The sequence below is a fragment of the Dipodomys spectabilis genome, unplaced genomic scaffold (assembly GCF_019054845.1).
Source record: "Dipodomys spectabilis isolate Male_0828 unplaced genomic scaffold, ASM1905484v1 ptg000242l, whole genome shotgun sequence".
Lineage (NCBI taxonomy): Eukaryota > Metazoa > Chordata > Mammalia > Rodentia > Heteromyidae > Dipodomys > Dipodomys spectabilis.
The window spans coordinates 4,338,608-4,347,423 of NW_024870919.1; the positions used below are offsets into that span (position 1 = coordinate 4,338,608).

The 8,816-nt window shown below is 34.6% G+C and overlaps 1 non-coding gene across 1 annotated transcript; it reads right to left on the reverse strand.

Annotated features, from left to right (window-relative positions):
* Positions 1–5,842: 5,842 nt before the first annotated feature.
* On the reverse strand, positions 5,843–5,948 carry LOC122124741. The gene has a single exon (XR_006150640.1). It is a non-coding gene; the product is annotated as a U6 spliceosomal RNA (small nuclear RNA).
* Positions 5,949–8,816: the final 2,868 nt, after the last annotated feature.

Sequence of the window (8,816 nt, forward strand, 5' to 3'; positions counted from 1 at the left end):
TATATTAAGAGAAAAGAGAAAGGAATGCATACTCAGAGCAATATAGTTTTCATGGATTCATTCATTTATTGTAGCTAGAAGATGCATACAAATCTATAAGTAAACAAGACAGATTCTACCTCGTCCATTATAATGGCCATTACTAAGAAAACTAACAATAGCAAACGCTGGCATGGATGTAGCCAATTGGGAACTCGATTGCACTGTTGATGGGAAATTAAACATGTTCAACCACTGTGGAATGCAGTACGGAGTTTTCTGAAAAGAGTAAATGTAGATCTCCCTTAAGACCCAGTAATTCCCCTTATGGGCAGTAATACAATAAATAACAAACAAGCTCACATGAAAGCTACCAGTATATACATGATCAGGGCTCAGGCCCATAGTTCAAGGACTGGAAAAAAATTACCACTGCTGGTATTTGATTCCGCAAATATGAACCGTTTTATATAAGATACCAAATCAATATATATGCAGTAGCTAGATTAGGACTCAAATGTAGTGGGTGATAAAATGGCTCCTTTGTTGAATGTTAGGAAGAGATGTTCGAGGGGCTTGAAGTCTGGACTTGGGCACTGTCCCTGAACTCTTCAACTCAAGGTGGGTGCTCTACCACTTGAGCGACAGTGCCACTTCTGGTTTTCTGATGGTTAAATGGAAATAATAGTCTTTCTTGCCCAGGCTGTCTTTGAACTGTAGTCCTCAGATCTCAGCTTCCTGAGTAGCTAGGATTACAGCTGTGATTCACTGGCACGATTTTTAGAAAAGAAAATCCACCTCTTCACCTGTGTCTAAACCTCAGATATTACTATTAGAACACATCACCTTCACCTCATTTCATCAAACATTTGTAAATTTTCTCTTTTCCTTCATGTGGTAATACTGCAATCAATATTAACTCAGCTGGGGGACTGGATCAATTGTACGGTATTTGCTAGCAGCTAATTTAAGAACTTTTACATCAAAAGAAATGAAACCCTCATTTTGAATAATTGTTTTCTCTTTTTATTACAAATCTGTGCTTGATTACTTCCTAATGTGATATTGGACTTCCTAATAGAGTGATGAAATTTTCTTTCTTTTCAACCTTCTCCCACATGTGGTCAAATATTTGAGTTCAAAGATTTGCACTGATAATTGATTAAGCTGACTTCTAAGAAAATGTGCCTTTCTGGAATTTGGTCTTCTTTCTTGTTCTTACATGCACAAGCGTTCTATGATTTATTTGTTCTACAAGGAATTCTACATTCCAATCTTTGTGTGACCAATTTTAGTCTCCCTGGTCAGTCTTTCTGTCCTTTCTCTGGAGTCTCATTTGAGTCTGCCTTATAAAAAATATATTAGTTATCAGCTAAATGATTCTCAGCTTCTGTTTTTTGCCTGACTTCATGTAGGCTATGATAGCAACCCTGCCTGGCTGTGCTTACTGGAGTGTATGTGTGTGTGTGTTTTGTTTTAGATGTCTAGGATTACTATTCAAGGTAGTAGTTTCTCTGGGTCCCTGTGATCCCCTGGCCTAGAGTCAATGGGTTTTTCTCATAAAGATACAAAGAAAATTGACTAAATTCCTGTTAATTGTCTCAAAATGAGGCAATCAGGCATCCTTGCAAAGCCATCAATAATGCTTTATAACCACTTACAGAAGTCATCTATCTAGATGGCTTTTCAAGGTTGACTGTGAAAAATGTTCATTTCCAAGTATGCACCACAAAGCAGAGCACATTCCTGGGATCAGATATTTGGAAGGAAGGTTACCTTTCCTTCCTTCTCTTATGATAGATCAAACCGTAATAATCTTCAATTGTGGTCAGCCTGGAGCACATATTCCCAAGAATATTCTGTAGTGTAAAAGAGGACCAACTCTCAATGGTGTAAATATTTGTCTACTACAGACTGATTTATCTTGCTTTTATCTATTGTTATTTTCATTACTTTAAACACATGGATAATTTATATTGGGATTAGACAAAGGATTAATGGAATAAACATTCAGTTTACTTTCATAGATCCAATATAATACACTTAACCCATAATGGACAAATAAATCCAACTCTAGAAACAATGTCAGGAATACAAAATAAGCCTTAATACATATAATCTGGCACACATACACGATCATCTACACAAAAATTCAGTCTCTCTGTAAATATTTATTTGGTATGAAATAATAAAAATTTAATTAATGAATATGACTTTCAAGAATCATCTGAAACAGTCCCCGTATATATAATTGTAAATAATTTTATAGATGTCACCTAGACAAGAATTTAACATGCATGTAGAAATCAAATTTCCACAATTTAAGCTATATGAGAGGGGTCATACCCTCGTGTACTATGTGGTGTGAATTTTACCACAGTGATGAACCCTTCCAACTAATACCAAGAGTCATGTGCAATAATTTATTACTTGATGTTAAGATGAGTGCTAAGTGTAGAATACACTTTGAATTATTACATTAAATTACAGAAATGAAGCAATAATGATATGTTATTTGTTTAAACTCTAATGCTTCTCAATTTTACAATTCATAAATATATTATTAAAATTATTTTCACTTTCTTCTTTTCTATAGCTGCTGAAATTAAAATTATATATTAAACATTCAATATTAAGAAATCAATAAGTAACTATTATTAAAATGATATACTATTAAACTCTGATTTGAATTATACTTCTAACAAATTGTGATCTAAACAACTCAATAGAATTAAGGGTGATCATTTTTAAACTTATTAGCTTGTTTTTTTTTTTTTATTTTATTTTTTGGGTCCGATCGTGGGGCCTGAACTCTGGGCCTGGGCGCTCTGCCTCAGCATTTCAGCTCAAGGCTAGCGCTGTACAACTTGAGACACAGCACCACTTCCGGCTTGTTTTTTTTTTGGCTTATGTGGCGCTGAGGAATCAAACCCAGGGCCGCAGGCATGCACGGCAAGCACTCTACCACTGAGTCACCTTCCCAGCCCAGCAGCTTGTTATTTGTTTCCTAATTGTGTCATTTGTTATTCTTGGTCCAAGTCATCTCTTCATCTTAATTGTTTAGTTTTCTATTTTATCTCTATTGGTTTGCTGATTATGCATTTTGTTTAAATTTTTAATGACATGAGGCTGAAAAGCTGTATGCTAGTTTATTACTTGCTATGTTAATGTAAAATTACTCCTTTCCACAGCTCTTCTACTCTACGATACTACAGTATTTCCCCCAGTCGCATCTCCTGTATCGCTGCTCTCATATATTTTATTTTATTTTTTATTTAAAGTTCCAGTATCGTTTTTAAAAAGTACTAAATCCTTTAAATATCATCACTTACTGTATTTTAAGAATTCAAGAATGAAAAAAATCACATATAATCACTCCAAAATGCTTTAAAACTAGAAAATGATAAAACAGGCCACTGTGAAGTAAATTTTCTTCTACTTTCAAAATTATTCTGAAAGCCTTGTGCTGGTTTGTCACACCTGTAATCCTAACTACTCGGGATACCTACTCAGGGGCCTGAGATCTGTGGATAACATTTGGAAGACAATCAGGGCAAAATAAATTCATGAGATTATTTTTCAAAAATTTTAATGAACTAACAAAGGGCCAGGAATGGAGATGTAGCTCATATAGTAGCTCAATCTAGAGAGAAAGACATAGCGAGACCTTGAAGCCCTGATTTCAAACTCTGAGCATGCCAACACGCAGGAATGCACACACACTCACTTTTTCAAAATATCTTCATATCAGTGTTTTGCATTAATTTATTTGTTAACGATATTATTTGGGTAAAATAGGCAAAATAAACTCTTCCATCTCAAAACATTTTTATACATTTTTTGTTGTAAAAATACTGTACAGAATGGTTATAGTTACATGAGCAAAGTAATAAGTACATTTCCTATCAAGCATTGTTACCTCCTCCTTTGTTTTTCCCCCACCATACCTTCCCTTCCACCTCCACAAGTACACTCCTCACACCTCCAAGCCCCACCCAATGTCCCCAGCCTAAATTGTAAAATTCGTTCTTCAAAATATTGTCTTGTGCATCTATTGTTATACAATGGGTCAAACTGTATTCCTATTTAAGCATGCCGTTTTGTCCCTTTCTTTCCCCAAATTAGAGAAGTGTATATACAAGATGCAGGTGCACCAACATCAAGTAAAGTGAAAACAGGGGTTATATTGTTGGGAAGGAACACATAAAAAAAAAAAAAAGAAATCACGTTGCACATTATAAATATGTGAGAAACAACAGCAAGAAAGAAAAAAGGACTTGTGTCTCTATCTTGGGGGTCATTTAGCTTAACATCTACTTATGTAGTCATATACACATAGCTTTTCAACTTTTCTGCTTATCCCAGACATATACTAGTCATTGTAAATAAGGGATAGCATGGGACCTATGTTTCTTTGGACTTGGCTTACATCAGTTAATATAATTTTTATCCAAGTCTTTCCATTTCCTAAAAATTGGGCGATGTCATTCTTTCTGATGGAGGCATAGAATTAATATATATACACATATATATGTATATATATAGTATATGTGTGTGTGTGTACACACATATACACACAGAACATTTTCCTTTTTTGTTTTTTAGAGCAACTTAGTTTTCCACCTTCATCATTTTTTCAAATGTTTTTATTGTGATTAAATGATTACATAATTTCCCAAATTTCACAATATTGTGGGATAGTGATGCTTAGTTAAAGTCACAAACACATTCTAACTTTGATGGAGCAAATTGTCTATCATGGTTTACAATACTTATGAGTTCTATGAGCTTTGCAATAGAGTTATTTCCTCCATATGTATAGTTTTTTGTTTTGAAATATGTATATTTCTTTTGTTTTGTGTAGTGCCTGCTGTTCCCTCTTTCCCACTTGTTCCCTCCTTCCCTTCAGTGACATTGAGTTGCTTAGTTCATTTTGGTCAATGTCCAGTGCAGCTGATGGATCCCACTGTTGTATGAATTTCCCTGATTCCCTCTAGTTCTGTGTCGTCTTCCTGGTTTCCCTTCAGTGTGCAAATATGATCAGCAGAATGAGGATATTTAGTAGTGATTCGACCAGATGAGTGGAAGTCCTTGGTTTCTTAAGTGTTGTTAATTTTGTTGTATCACCTTACATTTTGGATTTAACATCCACTAACCATGGAGACCATGTGCTGTTTGTCTCTTTGCTTTTGTCTTACCTCGCTCAACATGATTTCCTGTAGCTTGATTGATTTCCCTGCTAATGCCATTATTTTGTCTTTCTAATGGCTGGAACATATTCCGTTGTGTATAGTTACCACAGTTTTTGGATCTATTCATCTCTGGTGGGACATATGGGTTGTTTTCATATCCTGTATATTGTGAATAGTGCTGCAATAAACATGGAGGTGCATGTATCCTTGAATATTGGTACCTGTTGTTCAGAATAGATGCCTAGAAGTGGTATGAGTGAGCCATAAGGAAGGTCAATAATTAGCTTTCTGAGGACTCACCAGATTGCTTTCCAAAGTGGTTGTGTAAGTGTACATTCACACACACACACACACACACACACACACACACACACAGAACGTTTTCTTGATCCATTCTTCTACTGAGGGGCATCGGGGTTGGTTCCTTATCTTAGCTATGGCAAATAATGCTACAATAAACGTTGTTGTGGTGGTAGTTTTAGTATGGAATTATTTGTGATCATTTGGGTGAATTCCCAAAATTGGGATTGCTGTGTAATAGGGGAGCTCTATGTGGAGTCTTTTGAGGAAGCTCCAAACCGCTTTCCAAAATGTATGAACAAGTTTACACTCCCACCAAGAGTGCGGTAGGCTTCCCTTCTGGCCACATCCCATCCAGCATCTGTTGGTGTAAAAATATGGAACGATTCATTAATTTGCGTGTCATCCTTGTGCAGGGACTATGCTAATCTTCTCTGTATGTTCCAATTTTAGTGTATGTGCAGACAAATTGAGCACAGAACATTTTTTTATATATAAATTGTAATTGATTGTCTTAAACTAGACAATTCAACAAAAAGTAAGTTCAAAAAATTGTGAAATTTTGCAACCATGTATTTCTTACATAAGCACACATTTAAGAATAAAGTCAATATTGACATGACAAATACAAAATAATTCCAGATATTTGTTGTTCATGAGATGTGTAGGAGGAGGAATTCAATTATTCTACACAAGGCACCTGTCATAATGATCATTGCAGCAAATGTTAAGGTTTGTTAAAAGTTTTAATGATTTAAATATGTTTCATTTTGGGATTTGCTTATATATGCAAAATTAAGACTGGTAGGTCATAAATTTTTTCGATAAAGTATATAATATTTCCGGTAGCATGTACTACTAAGTATGTACATTTCAGAGTTTATAGAAACTTTGCTAAGGCGAAGTTGCAAAGACTGTGTAAAGAAGCAGAGTGAAGAGTTAAGAATTTAAGTACACAGTTTCTGATAAATCTTTAGGGCTCTCTTAAGTTATATGTTAGTGATGAACAAATAATGATAAAAGCCACATACACATGATGAGATTATCTAAAAAGAGTAATCTTAGTGGGTAAATTTAAAGGCTACTCATAGCTTTATCCAGTTTTAAATGTACAGGAATATGAGAAAATAGTAAAATCTACTATGTACTTTTCAAATACTGAAAACCCTGGTAATTGTTTTGTTTTTTATTTTAGTAATCATTAATATATAATTATTGTTTTCTTTATTTATAGCATTTTTTCCTTGTCATAATATAATACAACTTTTTGTGAGTCGTGATTAAGAGGTACTTTGAGAATATTATTGGGATGGCCACTCCATTTTTCATAGGTGCATGTGAATTTACAAATAGCAAAACTAAAAACAAAATATTGATTAAAAATTATATCAAGTAGAGTCTGAATCAGGAGTGTTGATAAATGTCCACACCTAAAATCTTAACCCTAGGCTGAAGTAGTGGTATTACAGTGTTGAGGCCACAAAATTGAGAAACTGTGTTTTGTTTTGTTTTGTTTTTTGCTTTGGTTTTGTTGGTTGTGGGGCTTGAACTCTGGGTCTTGGGTAGTGTCCCTCAGCTCTTCAGCTCAAGGCTAGCACTATCACTTGATCCACAGCAGCACTTTCATCTTTTTCTGCTTATGTCGTGCTGAGGAATGAAATCCAGGACCTCATGCATGCAAGGCAAGCACTCTACCACTGAGCCACCTTCCCAGCTCCTGAGAAACTGTGATTTAAAAAATCATCTGAACAATATTTGCTTTCTGCTTTGGGTTATATAATGAAATATGTGAACACATTTTTATATTTTTGTGAATTGTCATACTTCTAAATTTATACTAACTACAGCCAATTTATCCTTTTCAAAGTCAAGAAATATTTCTGAGAGTTTACTTCTGTGAAGACTGTTTTTGCATTTATAATTTCTTCTGAGCCATTTTTATTTATTATCAAAATCACTTCATATTTTATATTGATGCATTATCATACATCAAATACCTTCAAATGTACATGTAGAGTCTCAAAATAGCAGTATGAATATCCTCATACACCTCTTGTTTATCTGTTATGCACTTTAATATTATGATATTTTTCTCTCTCTTTCACTCTCTTCATTTCTGCTCTTTCTCTTTCATGCTCCATGTCTGCTACTTAGAATTTCTGCTGGTCTACTATTATCCTTCAGGATCCACTGGTTTTGTGGGAACATGATAGGGACCATCAGTTACCCTTGCATTCTTTAAGAGTTATAACAGTGACGTGAAATTATTCTTTGCCATTCTAAATGTCAAAACAACAGATCTAGGAATTCCTTTTCACTTTTAGTACTATTATAAATTTTATCTCATACGAATCATTGGGACTGATAATATACTTTTAGCCTGGGACCTAAAAGTTCTTTTTCATTTACAAACAACCTTTTTCTTTTATTATCAGTAAGTAACAAAAACAAAGCTATCCTATGGGAAAGTAGGCTGAAGTTGTTCACAGTGATGAAAAACAAGTTAATGGGGGAAGTGTGTACAAAGGATACCCCTCATATAACACAGATGCTTAGAGCAGTTTATCATGTACACTTTTTGATAAGGACAATGTGCTGGGAACTCTAGATTAAATCACTGAACACCTGATATATATATATATATATATATATGTATATATATGTATATATATACATATATATATATGTATGTATTTTTATTTATATATGCATATATATGAATATTGGCCCATATATGTACACATGAATGTTACTATACACACAAATGCACACACATGTACACACATGTACACATGCACAAATGGAAAAAGACACATAGATATAGCCAACACAGGTTTCACTAGTTGTTGAATATGCCTTAGACAGAATGCTTGGAAACAAATGTGTTGAAGATGTATTCGTCTCTAAGAGTTCTTTTACCACTCCTCTTATCTCTTCCAACTGGTACGTTTAGAGAGATTGGACTTGAAAAATGCAGGACAAGTGATAGCAAGTAACTCGGAAATCTCAATACGTATAGGTCATATGGTGTCTCCCTGCTCCCCATGGAATGCTTGCTCTTGTAGACACTCTCAACAGCCAAAGTAGCAGGACAATATCCTTGTTAAGAATAAAGTTATAAGGCTTTAAATGGCATCCTTCTTTGGGCTCTTTTCCAACAGTGAGCATCAATTCCTAAGCAGATGAGTGACTCCCCAGAAGACCGGAGTGCAGGTCAAAATTTAACCAACCCATATGAAAAGTTTAAAGTGAGCAATTGTGACTGAGGTCGTGCCGATGTCCTGCCAACGAAAATGAGAAAAAAAGAAAGTTTTTTATGTATTAAAATTTGAGAATAATTTGTAA